Source organism: Corapipo altera, unplaced genomic scaffold (assembly GCF_003945725.1).
Source record: "Corapipo altera isolate COAL_440 unplaced genomic scaffold, ASM394572v1 23b, whole genome shotgun sequence".
Taxonomy (NCBI): domain Eukaryota; kingdom Metazoa; phylum Chordata; class Aves; order Passeriformes; family Pipridae; genus Corapipo; species Corapipo altera.
Window position 1 is genome coordinate 3,880,028 of NW_020884885.1, and position 14,710 is coordinate 3,894,737.

Genomic DNA, 14,710 nt, shown 5'->3' on the forward strand with positions numbered 1-14,710 from the left:
TACTTTGAGCATCAAGTATAACCTGAATCCAAGTGCCAGCTTTGTCACAAATATATTTGATGATGGTACAGCTCCCATAGCAACAGAAGAAGGTTGCTATCTTAAGGCACCTGCACTTCATCTGGAACTGTTTGGCATAGAAAGTCTGCAGGTCTGCTTGCGTCAGAGTTACTGAGCAAGAACATGAGTACAAAAAGTCTGAATTGCTGAAAACAAGGCGGGGGTGGGGTGGTTTGGTTTGTTCCCCCTCCTACCGCTTAGTTCCCAAAGTTTCAAGGTAGGAAAGGAAGTGCTTTCGTCATGAGCAAGGTTTTCCCCTGTGAGTTTCACATGATCTGGGCACTTCACTCCCTTGCTCACATGGGAATCTTCAGGTAGATAGACATGTCCTTTTTCTTTTGGTGCTGTGGTGTACAGAGGCTGAGGACAGAGCAAGGACAAACCTCCTGCTTTTAATTTTGCTGAGGGTGTAAAATGAGTCGAGGCTTTCTGCAGTCAGTATTCTATTCATATCTTTTGTGTCCGATGCTATTTTTGTTGGCTGTGCCCCTGGAGGTGGAGGTGTGGAAGTGCGTTTCTGCTGGTCTTTGCAAGCGGTGTAGATGTTTCCTCTGTTCCAGGCACCACCTCAGACGCTGCGGCCTTACAGGACGAGTAGGCGGATGTCAGCGTGGCCATTTCTCACCTGTCTGTAACTTTTTAATACTTCCTTTTATTTTGGCTTTGCATTTCTTCCATGGAACGAACATCTCTGGGTAGCCACTGGGAGGTGTAAACGGCTTGGGATGGAAACCACAGCTTGTAGGTGCGCCCTCTGCCAGGCTTTTCTGGCACCCGAGGAAGCCCAGACTCTGCCTGTTCCCAAGCGAAAGGGATATTACCAGCTGCTCGGTGAGAAAACAAATTCACAGAGATACAGGAAAGCGTGTTAAGTTGGTGGGAAGCAACGGGCATGAGATTCCTGGCAGCTCGGGTATGTAAACATTTGTAAAATAGAGAGTGTGTGCATGTGTGTACTTTGTGGTAGCAGGAAACCCAAGAATTCAGCTCCATTATTTTTGCTGGAATTGGTAGCAATGGTGCCAGACAAATATTATATGCCCTTAATCCTCTTGACTTTACACCTGTGAATGACCTAAAGACCATCCAAGGTGATCTAAATTACAAGACATCTTTACTAATTAATAATTAGTATTTGGGGTTTGGGATCTGATTTGGTTTTTCATAAAGATGGGTTTCTGTTTCTCAGTAGCTCAGATGCTGGGCTACCTCTGGGGGAAGTGAGGGGAAGTGGAGACAGGAGGTGGAGGTAATCTGTGACCTCTTCTGAAAATGTCACATGGATGTGACTAGCCTGCCACAAATTTAGCACTGGTGGCACTGACAAGACACTACAGTGGAAAAAGCAGAGGTGTCCTTTTAGCAGACGCAGGGCAAGGAAATTGGCTGAAGTTAATGGATCTAAGTTATAATTTCCAGTGGAAATACTAATGCAATTAATATATTTCCACATAGCAGGACAGCAAGTCCATGCTAGTGTTTAGCTGTTCGTCATGATTGCTCAGGAGACTGGCCCAGCCACATCCTGGAATCTGTCCAGCTGCACCCAAACACGTGCAGCCTGTGTGAGGGGTGGGAGCAGGACTGAGGCACAAACCACTGTGCCAGTAGATTTGAGGGGCTGGAGGAAAAGAGCATCACCGGGACCGGCTGCTGCATGGTAGTGGAAAGCAAAGGTGGCTGAAGAGGAACATCTGCCCCTCTGACCCTGGCCTGGGTGTGGGGCTGTTACTGTACCCCAGCTCCCCAGTAGGGTACCCACCACCCTGCCTGGGGTCTGCACATCCTGTCTAGACACAGGGCACAGGGCTGCAAGGCCCAGCACACCCCTCACGCAGTGCTGCAGATCTCCCTGCTGCCCATTTGCTGCTGGCACCTACCTACCACCTCCTGCAGAGAAACCTCCCTCTTCTTAGGGGTTTACCTGTTCTCAGTGAAGTTACAAACCCTCTAGGGCAAGAAGCAAGTCTCTTCTGATCTCCTCCCTGAACATGCTGCAACTGCATGAAGCTAGAGAAGGGATTTTCAATCCTGCCAGTGTGGTAATGGGAGCTGAGAAAGTGCCCAGCCAGCTACAGCAAGATGAGGTAGGGAGCAAGATGTGTTTCTCATCACTGGTGGAGCAGATCCGCGAAGCAGCTGTTGTGGAGAGTGGTGTGCTATCCCACTACAGGTCCCCAAAGCAGCACCCCATCCCCCTCCCTGCAGAGAGTCCACACAAATGGGACAACCTGCACAGCCTGGTGCCAGCACCCCCTTTTTCTCCAAGTCTCAGCTGAGCACGTAGGGGTCCTGGGGTCCCCAGCATCCCTGGTGGGCCCAACCTCAGGAGCTGATTATGGTGTACAGCAAGGGCATATCTTCAAATAGGTGCCCTTAGCCTGGCCTAATCTGTACGTCTGCTGCAGCAGAGAAAAATCAAATATCTCTCACCTAAATAAATTGTTGTTCAGGTTAAGGGAAGTACCAGAAGCTTTAAAGAAGCTGTTGGCAGTTTCCAGAAAAAAAGGAGCAAGTGACACCTGCTGCACATCAAAACAGCTATTGCCCGTGTATCAACAGGGTAGTTATGCATGTAACAAATGATCAGGGACGTGGAAAGCACAGGTCTCAGAAACCAGGACAAATTCCACATTTTTTTCAAATCCTGCTTCCACAGTCCCAAGCCCATGCACAGCAGGGCAATAATGCAGCACAGTGATTTCTGTTGGCCTCTGCCTATTTCCAGCCAGAGCAGCCCTGGCTGCTGATTTATTCAGCAGACATCAACCAGTGGAATGTTTCCATGATTTTTTCGTCAAAAAAATGTGCTAGGACTAAGTGCTTTCACCATTTGTTTGTTTGTTTGTTTTTTAAATGAGGAAGTCTTAAACTACTCAGGATCCTCTCTGGTCATGACATTTATCTGACATGAACTGCTGGTGTCAGAAGGTGCTGCTTGCAGTGCTGGTGGCTGCTTAACTTCCAACAGGCTTAGTTGTAACTCTCTGAAAAATACCATTTTGGCCCTTCATGGTGGAACTCGTCATAACCTTGTTTCCAAACACATGGGTTGCAATCCACACATCTTACAGCTCCATGAGATATTTGCATTAGGGAGGCAGCTTGCTTTCCCACCTATCCTGTTCCATCAAAACATATCTTTAGCACCAGGGAGCCAAGGTCATCTCCTTTTCTTTTTTTATGTTCCTCCTGCCTGCTCTGAATACATTATAGTACAGTCTTCAGCTCCACTATTTTATCTTTTCCCACAAGACCATTGCCTCATTCAGTCCTCAGCAGGGAACATGCTTTCATCTCTGCCAGCTGCACATGGTTGGAGCACCCCATGCCTGCAGAAGATCCGTGGGGAGAACATGGAGGTGAGGCTTTGCAGATTCCCATGCACAGAGGATGGAGGAGTTTGGTTAGGTCCAAATCCGGTAGGAAATTTCCAGGGAGCCTCTCCCACTGCCTCCTTTGTCAAGCCAGTAATGAAGAATGTCTGTGAGGATGGGATTCCTCTCATCTGATTTTAGGTGCCTAAAAGCTAGGTATCTAAACCTAATTAGTTGGACAGGCTTCCTGAATAGTCAATGGAGACAAATAGGCACCTCTAGTGTATGATTCATCTCACATATCTTGAAGTTTATCTTGAGAAGGGCTGACTCACCCGACAGCCAAGCACTGCTTCTCTTCCGTGACTGTAAAGGCAGGTCGGCAACATGTTGAGGACTTGACAAGTACATTTTGGATGTCCCAAGTTGGGTAAGGTGAGTCCTACTCCCAGCTGCGGCCGTGTCTGTTGAAAGAATCATCATTATGCTCTAGCTTGCCCCCTTCCCCCCTTGTGTCCCACAGAGGGTCCATTTCCAGCCCTGCCCAAGCAGGGCTGGGTTTTAGTCTGTCCAAATCATATTATCAGTCTTTATCACATTATCAGACCAAGTTAAATATTTATAAAGCACCTAGGGGCAGGGTCCAAGTCTTTCTTTTGTTTGCATATTCCCTTGAAGAGTGAAGCCCCTGTACTGGTTGCAACCCTTTGCAAACTGGTGCAATATAGCACCATGAGTCGCTGTGCTAATCTGTAGGTCTTGACAAAATGCAGCCAGGAATGCAGAAAGAGCTCATGGACATTGGGAAATAGGCAGGAGTGAATCATAAGAGTCAGGAGAAGCAACTAATGTGTGGGAAAAAGGCAAATGTGCTACCTCGGCATAAACATATAATAAGGAAGTATGTAATAATAATTATTGTTATTGTAATACAGCCTGGGTGAGCATTTGGAAAAAAGATATCTAATAACTGACAAGCGACATGGCTCGGTTTGTTTTGATCTGAAATTCAAACAATGGTTGTGTTTATAAGGCAATAATACGCAGGGCACAGAGCACTGGCACCACACCAACTATGCACTCCTCAAGTTGGGTTTATATAGGTCATGCCAAACAAATAATAGTGTTCTTCAATATAATTACTGATTCATTACAGAAAGAGAATGTAATCGAGTCTGTTTGGATTTCAGGGAGGCGTTAGATACGGTAAATTCATACATTTGAACTTTTATTGGGAAAGCTTTGTGTGATCGCCTAACTTTGCTCCTGGGGGAATCAGCGATAAAATTCCCACTGCTGCCTGCCCTGGCAGCCTGGGATCCTCCCTGCAGGCTTCAGCAGTTGCTCATGCTCCTGCTGGCCTTTGCAGACTCTTTCAGTGCCCTTTGAAGCTCTTCACAGGTAAATTGGGAAACTAAACTACTGCTAGACTGAGACCCAGATCCAAATGTGCTGGACATGGCACTTATCTCAGGCAATTGCACCCACCCCTTGATCCTGGGCTCACCACAGCCCCTCCACTTCTGAACCTCCTGGTATATGGCTGACTTCTGGATGTGTCTCTTGAGATGCATTATTTCACTGTTTATTTCAGGGGAAAGCAGCAAAAGACAAAGGACAGGATGACCTGGCGATGCCCACCAGCTCCCTGGATGAGAACACCCTATTTTAAGTGGCACGCTTGGCCACAGGAGAGTTAAACTGGGTTGTCCTCATCCTGGGAAGATGTCTGTGGGGTTGGGCAGTGGTTGGGCCATGCTGCATGATGAGGGGGTACTACCAGCACTCATCATCAAAGGAGAAGGGCCAGGCTCAGCTGATGGTGAGGGATGATCAGGGATGCTGCTCTGGAGGCTTTTGGATGGCTTTGCCACATGGCATTCCCTGGGGCATGGTGAACTGGCATTTTGGCTGCAGCACTCTGCTTTCCCCAGGAAGACCTGGGCAGCTCTGCACCAGTCCAAGGTGTTTCCTGCTGACCTCTGCTCTGTATGGACCCTGTACAGCACACAGGGATGGATGATGGTGCCCAGAGTAGCATCCTAACACCCAGCTGCTGGGACCAGTGATGGGGTATTGCTCTGCGTGATGCCTGGACTCAAGGGTTTATCCAAGAAAACACAAGGCATTGTGACACAGTCTTGGAGTCAGCATGTGTCATGTTCATGACCAGCCCTGCTGCTGCTCCCCACAGTGCGAAGGGCAGAACCCCAGTGTCCTTCTTCCTGCTCTGCCCCAGGGAGCAGCTGCCTTTTAAAAAAAGGCAAGATAGGGCATAGCATGAGGCTTCCAGAAAAATAGGGACCATGCCAGTTGCGTTGGTGGACCAGCACCCAGCGGAGGGAACACTGGTAGAGCACTAGACCCACTAGTCAGTTGACTTCTGTGAGTCCTGAAGAAGTTCATCAGGAACAAGTAGCACCATAGTAATATATGCTTTCAAAAGGTTTTTTGATAAATGTGGATAGAGCCTTTCTTAATCTTCGTTCGCGAAGCCTAGCCATGATGATGATGATAATGGCCTTTCGAAGAATGAAACAAACTTGGCAGCCATGGGATGAAAAGTCCTGTCGTGGATTGAACATTGAGTCAGAGCTAATAGGCAGGAGGAAAAATCCATTAAAAGTAAAAGGCCAGTGTTCCAAACAGGGAAGAAAAGCTTACAGGGGTTGGAGGAGGTGGTGGGGCCATGCCTGTCAGAGATGAAAGCGGCCCTCTGAATACCATTCCAAAAATCAGTAAAGGGAGAAGAGGGATAACAAGGCAACAGCATTTGCTGCCAACAGAGAACCATGTATTATAATTGCAACCAAGACTTGGCAGGACTGGAAGGGACTCCAGAAGATTCTAACTAAACTTGGAAGCCAAACCACCATGACAGAGAAAGTTCAGCACACACAGATGCCAAAGCAAGCTGTTTTGGAAGAAATCGGGCAAGCCTCTTGCTCTGAATTAGAAGTTGGCTTGTGGGGTTCAGCAGTGGACACGGGCAAGGACTGTTCAAGCATTGCATGTAAAAGACCTGCTCTGGGGGTCAGCATGAAAAACATGTCATCGTATAACCTGGGCACACATCACAGTCCATGTCCGCTTGCCCGCTGTGAAGCAGGACCTAAAGAAACACTGTAAGATGGACCGTACTGAGTCAAGAACAAAAGTCCGCTAAAGGCAGCATAGAAGAATAGAAACAGGATCAAAGGCAGAGCTGAATGGGGGACTTTTTCCATGAAGGGAGGTTGAGGAGTATAATATTTCATTTGCACTAGGGTTGCAGAGGTCTACAAAACAATAGTTCCCTTAAGTAACAACTGGCTGATGCTTTCAGTTTATTTGTACTTTGCAAGTTGAAAAAAAAGATGTAAAGGTGCTTTTAAAAACAGTTGCAAGGGAAGTTACTGCTTTGCCACTGGGCTGCCTCTCAGTACTGTTCCCTGCTGGGTGAGATCTACTGACAAGCTCATACCTGGCCTGAACTCAATTGCCTCTGCGTGCCAAACCACCCATAGCAGTGTACTCGTTCAGGCTGGGTTTGCTGACACCCACTTTTGCATAGGCTGGATTCAACTGCCTTGTGGGCAATGTCCAGCCCTGGGCAGCAGCTGGCGAAGCACAGCCTGTACACTGAAAGCCTGCTTACATCAGTGTCTCGCTGTCATGGAGTGGGGACCACATTCCAGGGACAAACATGGTCCCTTGCAGGGTGTGGTGACACCAAGACCCATGCAATAAGAAACAGGAGGAGGTTGTGTGTGTAAATAATTTACTAGTAGACTTAAATGCTATCAGGCCTTTGTTTATTTTTATGAAGTCAGTAAAGAACCACACTGATTCTGAGACTGGAGTTTGGTGACCAGAGGCTGAGAGGTGACATAAAGCAAAGGCATCCATCCTCTCTGTGTGGGAAGGCAGCCAGGGTAGGAGGGGACAGATGCCTTCTGAGTTTCCAATTTTTCCTGCATACACAAACCTTTGTGGAGAAACTAGAAAGGGAGAAGTGCAATGCATATACAGGTGACTGCCTCAGAAAGGTAGGAGCTTTGCCACATGCTCTGTGGATGACCAGGGAGGGGAAATCGTTTGCTGAATGATGCCTGTCACTATTTCAGTCAGTATTTCTGGGTGCTCCCAGCCACCAGTGCTGTGCTGGGAGCCTGGGTTCATGGAAAGGTAGGGTTTTGGCTGAGAAACAAAAGCAAAGCCTGGACCTACTGTCATCAAAGAAGAGCTAATCATGCTCCTCGCAGGAGCAGACACACTGAGGCTGGTGTCTGGGCTGCTGTATAGTACAGCTAGTGAGTGCCGATGGGATGACATGATGCCCTGTTCCACAGCACAGTTACCTCAATGTTGCCAAACCCAGGCAACCTTGGGAATCAATAGCAGGATGCTTCCTCCTTAGAAATCATTTGATTTCTGTAAGGAGATAAAAGGTCTTGGAGACACATAGACATCGATTGTGGGCTACTGGGGAGGAAGAGGAAGGCTACTTCTCCTACTTTACTGCTCTTTTTGTTCTATAAAACAAAACTGCTCCATACAAACTGCTCCTACTTTACTGCTCCATACATCATGTGGTTGTAAGAGAATCTAATTTTTCAGTTAAGAAAAGCATTCTGTTCCTGCTACCTAGTGTAGACAAAAACATGAAATCTCTGGAGTGTGAGTCAAAGACTAGAGTCAAAAGCAAACATACAGAATTCAACATTATTTGTTTTATTTTATTTTTTTTTTATGTTCTTTAGGTGACTGACATTATTTTGGAACCTGATTCTCGAACATCTGGGATTAGCTCTCCTGGAAATGTGAGGACGTGGGCCCTCTAGTGCCACTTGGAAAATGCCGGTATTCCAGCCCACAGTTCTGCAAGGGAGGTGTTATTTGGCAAGTAACTAGAGCTTAATCAGAAGTTTGGGACCACCTTCAAGTGGTCAAGGAGAAAAACAGATCAAATTTTCTTTTTCAGGTCTCCTGCATGTGGCTGGTCCAGCAACAGGAACTCTTCCCCATCAGTGGTTGCTTGATGTCCTGTGTGAAATGAGAGTTCAGCCAATGGTATAGGCACTTCTTAGTGGACAAGTATCTACGCATGTAATTCTGCAGTAACTGGTGTCTCCATGTCTGCCATTCTCCCTTGCCAGCCCAGCAGAGATAACTGAAGTTACCTGGAAATAAATTTCTCCATCAAGTGTCCTTCTAGCTGAGGCTTTGCTGCAATAACAGCACATGCACAACTTGTGCTGCTTAGTTTATCTTTGAATGGATAATTGCTATCTCCAGGCCTACAGAGTATGCATTGTTAGATATATTAAAATAATTTTAAAAAAGTCTTCTAACTCCAAAGTTCACAGCCTTTCAGTTTATGTATATCCAGCTGGGAAATCATGCCCACTAATTTTTACTGAAGTTTCCAGTTGATTGACCCACCAGTACAATGCCAGGATGCTGGGTAGACTTGTGCAGCTCCTCCGAAGTTCAGGTGCGTTCAAGATGCACGGCTCAAGGATGACCAGTCTGTTACCTCTAATATCATTGATGGATAAAACCCCTACAGATTCAAGCTGTAGTGGATATGACAGTGTCTGTTGCAAGTGGAGCTGTTTCAAAATGCAAACCAGAATTTCTAAGTGTCACTGAAATGCTGAAGATCCATTGAGGAGCAGGTGTGGGGTGGTGGATGGTAAAGGCTTTTTTAGTGAAACTGTTCAAAAGAGCAAGTCTACTGATGAAGGGAGGGTCCTATGGTCACCTCCAACAGTATAAGCAGAATGAAAACCAGCAGCAGCAGCAAAATCCAGTAATGCACCAAAAGATAAGTGTTCAGCCTAAATCAGGCCAACAAAAATATCTGTGCTGGTGAATTAATATGCCAGTCCACACCATATTTCCTGAAGCAGTTGAACCCTTAGCCATGAAACTCATCCCAGGAAGAAGGGCTGTTGTAATGACAATGCTATAGAGGGGGGTAGATCTGCCTCCTAGATGAGCTGTTTACTGTTATGACAAGCTTGCATTTGTGAAGTGCATACTTTTCACAGAATCACAGAATCATTAAGGTTGGAAAAGATCTTCAAGATTATTGAGTCCGACCTTTGAGCAAACACCACCAACTAAATCACAGCATTAAGTGCCAGATCCAGTCATTTATCGAATGCTTCCAGGGATGCTGACTGCAGCACCTCCCTAGGCAGCCTGTTCCAATGCTTTACAACCCTTTCAGTGAAGAAATTCTTCCTGATGTTCAGCCTGAAACTCCCCTTGAGCTTGAGGCCGTTTCCTCTCCTCCTGTCACTAGTTGCCTGGGAGAAGTGGTTGACCCCCACCTTGCTACAACCTCCTTTCAGGTAGTTGTAGAGAGAAGTAATATCTCCCCTGAACTTCCTTTTCTCCAGGCTAAACACTGCCAGCTTCCTCAGCCACTCCTCATCTGACTTACTCTCTAGACCCTTCACCAGCTCTGTTGCCCTTCCATGGATCTGCTCCATCACCTCAACACTCTTTTTGCAGTGAGGGGCCCAGAACTGGACACAGTACTCGAAGTGCAGCCTCACCAGTGCCGAGTACAGGGGAACAATCACTGCCCTGGTCTGGCTGGCCACACAATTGCTGATACAGGCCAGAATGTCACTGGCCTTCTTGGCCACCTGAGCACACTGCTGGATCATGTTCAGCCACTGTTGATCAGCACCCTCACATTCTTTTCTGCTGGGCAGCTTTAAAGCCACTCTTTCCCAAGCCTGTAGTGCTGCATGGGGTTATTTGACCAAAGTGCAGGACCCAGCACTTCACCTTATTGAGCCTCATACCACTGGCCTTGGCCTATCAATCCAGCCTCTCCATATCCCTCTGCAGATGCCTCTGCAGATGCTCTCTGTAGTATCAGAAAAAGTAAAAAATAAGTGTTTCAGTGTATGTATGCACTGGTGAGAGTGCATGTATTAGACTAAGAAGAGTGTGCATATTTGCATGTGTGTATGTTTGTGCTGGGTTAAGGACTCGTGTACATGCATGAGAATAAGTGCTAGTGAACATATGAACAAGTTACTGAGTGGCCATCATGCATCTGCATGTGAGCACCTGAAACTGCAGAAGAAAAAGGGTAGGTAGGGCTGTGTGAGTGCTCATTCACTGCAAGTGCTCACTGAGTGGTTTTTGCCAGCCGTGGGAAGTGTGGGTCTGTACCAGTGGGAGGGCAGAAGAGCAGCAATGTGGGCACAGGCACCGGGGTGCATGGGAAGGAAGGCGAGTGCCCGTGCAGGACAGCGCTCAGGGCACTGCAGTGCCAGAGGGGAGATGCAGGAAGGCTTTTTCCCAACTGTTTCTGCAACATGGTTTGACTCAGCAAAGCATTAACATGGTAAAGAAAAGTCTAGAAGGGCTCCTGCCAGCTACAAATAGAGCGATCAGCATATACAGGATGTGGTAAGAGCTAAACGCATCCCGTTATTAACTTCACTTTTATTTCTAGGGGATTCACTTCTCTGTTCTGTTTACTATTTGGGAAGTGAAATCTAAGATCATGTTGCCATTAAAAAAAAATACCTGTCACAGCTCATTTGTTTTTCTACTTCATTATTTTCCTTTTAAAAGTTACTTTGCTTTTTCTTGAATGGAATTTATTGAAATTGCTGGTAACATATGAAGTCTTCACTGTGTTTCTCTCCTGAGAAATTATCTAATTTGCTCTCATTGGAAACTGTTGACTCTGAGGGGAGTGTTTACACCTCACAATGTGCTCACAGTATGGTGCAACTCGGAGCAAAGGAAACAACACGGGTTCCTCCTCAGCACAGCCAGAGCTTGTACACTGCTCACAAGGTGCTTTGTAAACATTTATTCATTCTTGTACACACGCTCCCTTCCCTCCCCCATCAGGTGAGGAAGTATTATTGTCACAATTTCACAGATGGAAGAAGTGAATGCACATAGGTTTGGTGACTCACCCGCAACCACTGAGGCTGATTTAGAGCTGAGGTGTTAAGCTCCCAGCCACCTAATTTAACCCGGCAGGTCACGTTCCCACCCAGGGCTGACAATATAGGTAGTGCCAGCTCCATCTACCTGCCACCCACTTGTCCTGTGAAGCAGTAACACTCATCTCCACGTTTGCAGAATGAGATCAGATTGCTGTAGCTTACTCCATGTGATGGTGTCATCAGAGCGCAATATATCATTATGATATCATGATGTTATTATGCCTGAAACTAACGCAAGGCCATGCACAGAACAGAGGTAGGCAGTTGAAAACCAGCGGCCATGTACTGCTCAACCACATCACACACACACACTGTTACCAGGGTGTTGGTTCATTCCACCATACTGCAAGGATCTGCAAACAATCTACATGCTGGGCAGGATCTCCCCACCTTCACTGTTGGGGTTTGGGTTAATTTCTGCCCTATACAGTCCTGGTGAAAATGTCTGAGGTAGGAAAGATGGTTCTGTGAGGAGGTGGAAGGAAAATGGTTGCCTCTCAAGTGGAAATGGCTCTAAAAGCACATGGTCAGAAGTTAAAGATCATGGTCTCAGTTCTCCAGTGGGGCTAGTTGTTTTTAAGTGCTGAGCACTTACGGGAAACTAAGCCTTCTAAGTGTGGTCCTGTACAAGCACACAAAAAACCCCAGAACAGAACCTTCAGTGCCACATCACGACTGAACATCCAGGGCCACATGTTGCCATTGTTTGATTCTGCTTTGCTATTTAAAATCCTCACTTATGTTGTTATTCACTCCCACACAGAATCAAGAAAAACAACAACAATAAAAAAACCCGCTCCTTATCATCTTCATTTACTTTTCACACTGTTTACATGGGGAATGATCTCACTCATGCCTAGCTCATCCCAGACTACTCAGATTAGTCAGTTCCGCTTTCTGAGACCGGCTCATTTGGCTGACTGGGGCTCAGACCCTGCAGGATGCTGCTGCACCCAGTGTCACACTACGGAAGGGGAGGTCAGCTTTCCCTGCATGAACCTTAACTTTCATTTTTAAATAAAACACATCGTATTTTCATCTTTGGAATATAATCTTTGTAACAGGCCGTTCCAATGAGTCTAGTGTTTCTTTTTGCCACGTGCAAAATTTGTTTCCATTGCCACGACAAAGTTTGCAGAAGGATCCATCTTGATTTCTGTGGGCTTTGGACCTGCCTCACAGGGTCTGGTACTGGATCTGTTGAGAACAATGCCAAAATGCCCACTAATTTCAAGGTGTGAGAAATTAAGGGTCTCAAAAGTACTTGGGAGGGGGAAGGGAATGCATTTGAATACCAGGATTGTTCAGAGGCCTCCCTAAATCTCTTCCTACCATGGTGTGTGGTTTTGGGGTGCATTGGGACTTTACAGTTGTAGAGAAACGGGTGAATCTTGAGCATCTAGAAGGAAGATGGATTGTTCTTCTTCCTCTGACCCTCCTTTAGGAACTAAGTGCCACCCAGACTGTGCCAGAGACATGGGTCGTAGAGAGTAAGGACAACACCCTTCTGGGTTGTTGGCTCTGAAGTTGAGGTTTCCTTCTTTTCCTGACTGAGGGTTAAATGTGAGTTTTCCTCCAAAATCAGGGCAGCCAGTGCTCTGACCAGTGGCAGGAGAGCATAGGCGGGCATGTAGAGGAGCCTCAAGTCAGCACCTTTGTCCACAGAAACAGAAGGCCCACTGTTGTTGAACTGGCAGAGAGTTAATCTCTTAGTTAAAATATTACTGGACTCTACCTGCTCTTATCCTTCCACAGTGCAAGGGGCAAAGGGCTCAGTAGGTCAGCTGGCTAGTACCTCAGAGCAACTGCAGGGACCCGGTCAAGACCAAGAGTTTGACCTGTGCCTCCTTGGTTAGATCCTTTTCCACAGTTCATGTAATTCTTTTATAGCCCTTGTTCACGCTTCGGTATGTTTCATGCTAAACAGAACAAAGGAAGAACTCTGGAGAGAAGAAAGCCAAGGCTAAAACTAGGTACGGTCAGCACGTCAGTTGTCCTACAGTAACACTGAGTGCACAGGATGCTCAGGAGGGCAGCCTCAGCACCGCTGGCTGGGAGAGGAAAGTCCAGCCCTTAGAACAGTGAAAAACACAGTGCCTAGATTTCAGGAGTCCCCAGCAGGGAAGGCAGCTGTGCCAGCTGTGAGAAACAAATAAAATGCCTAGTTGAGGAGTCACAAATTCAGCGCAAACACCCAGGCAGTACCTCGCCGCCTTCTCCTAAGTGGCATGCAGCCAACACCCCGTGGCACAAGTAAGCAGAGCCCTGGGCAGCACTGGGCTTGTTTGCTGCTGGCATTGCTGCTGTGCCTACCCCAGCCACAGCAGGGGTTCCCAGACCTAAGCCACCAAGACTGCAAGTTACAGTTTTGCTGGACAAAAATTTTCTAAATGGGAACAGCGAGCAATCCTCACTATCTCCTGCAGGTTCCAGTTCAGCAATGTGAGCTACACCCATTCATCTAAATGCAGAATTAGCTCTGAAACTAATGATAAGGTTTTAAATGCCGTCACACAGCTAATTTATTTCCCCACTGTCCCACAGTGCTTCCCAGGTGCTGAAAAGCTTAGCTGCCAAAATCTCTATGACCTCTGCTGACAACCTTAGCAACCATTGCACCATCTCTAGTATTCATGTGGGCTCAGAGTGCTTTCAACCCTTAATGTGCCGAGCCTCAGAGCCCCCAGCAGTGGGGGAGGGGCTGTTCCTCTCCTGACACAGCTAAGGAGAAGCGACTTCTCTCTGCTTACAAGGAGAAGTGGGTGCTAGGACACCACCATCAGCTATTGCCTCATGTCTTTCATGTGTGTCTTCCCTCCCGAGAGCAACACGCTGTACCTTGATGTCAGTGGAGTTACACAAGTGTGAGCTACACTACAACACACTGGTTGTGATGAAGGCACAAGGTCATTCCCCCCTTGGGAAGAAGAGAGAAGGACATGGGTGTATGTACACACACATGAGCATACCTCGGTGGCTGTGTGTAAACACATGTGTACCGATGGAGTTTCCACTGGGAGATGTGCCCCATGTGGCATGTGTCTGTTCAGGCAGAAAAGCATTACAGCCCCAGTGCCTGCAGCAGAATCCTTTATATAAACCAGAATTAACTCCAGAACCAAAAATACCACTACAGGGCAGCCTTCCTGATAGGTGGAATAGTTTCCTCTTGAGAAGAAACCTGGTGGAAATCCCCTCTAGAGACATTTTTAACTTTGCCAGAAAATGTACAATGGGAGTGACTGCTTTAACTAGTGAGCTGACTGGGATGAGCTAATGGGTTTTTCCATCTCTGGTGTCTAGTTCCAGGGATTTCCATGAATTGCTGTCAGGACAGAAGAAGGCAACAGATTGCAACTG

At 46.9% G+C, this 14,710-nt stretch overlaps 1 long non-coding RNA gene across 1 annotated transcript; it reads left to right on the forward strand.

Moving 5' to 3' along the window:
- The first annotated feature begins 402 nt into the window (after positions 1–402).
- Positions 403–8,372, forward strand: LOC113946762. The gene is made up of 3 exons (XR_003527541.1): positions 403–973; positions 8,120–8,262; positions 8,341–8,372. It is a non-coding gene; the product is annotated as an uncharacterized LOC113946762 (long non-coding RNA).
- The last annotated feature ends 6,338 nt before the right edge of the window (positions 8,373–14,710 follow it).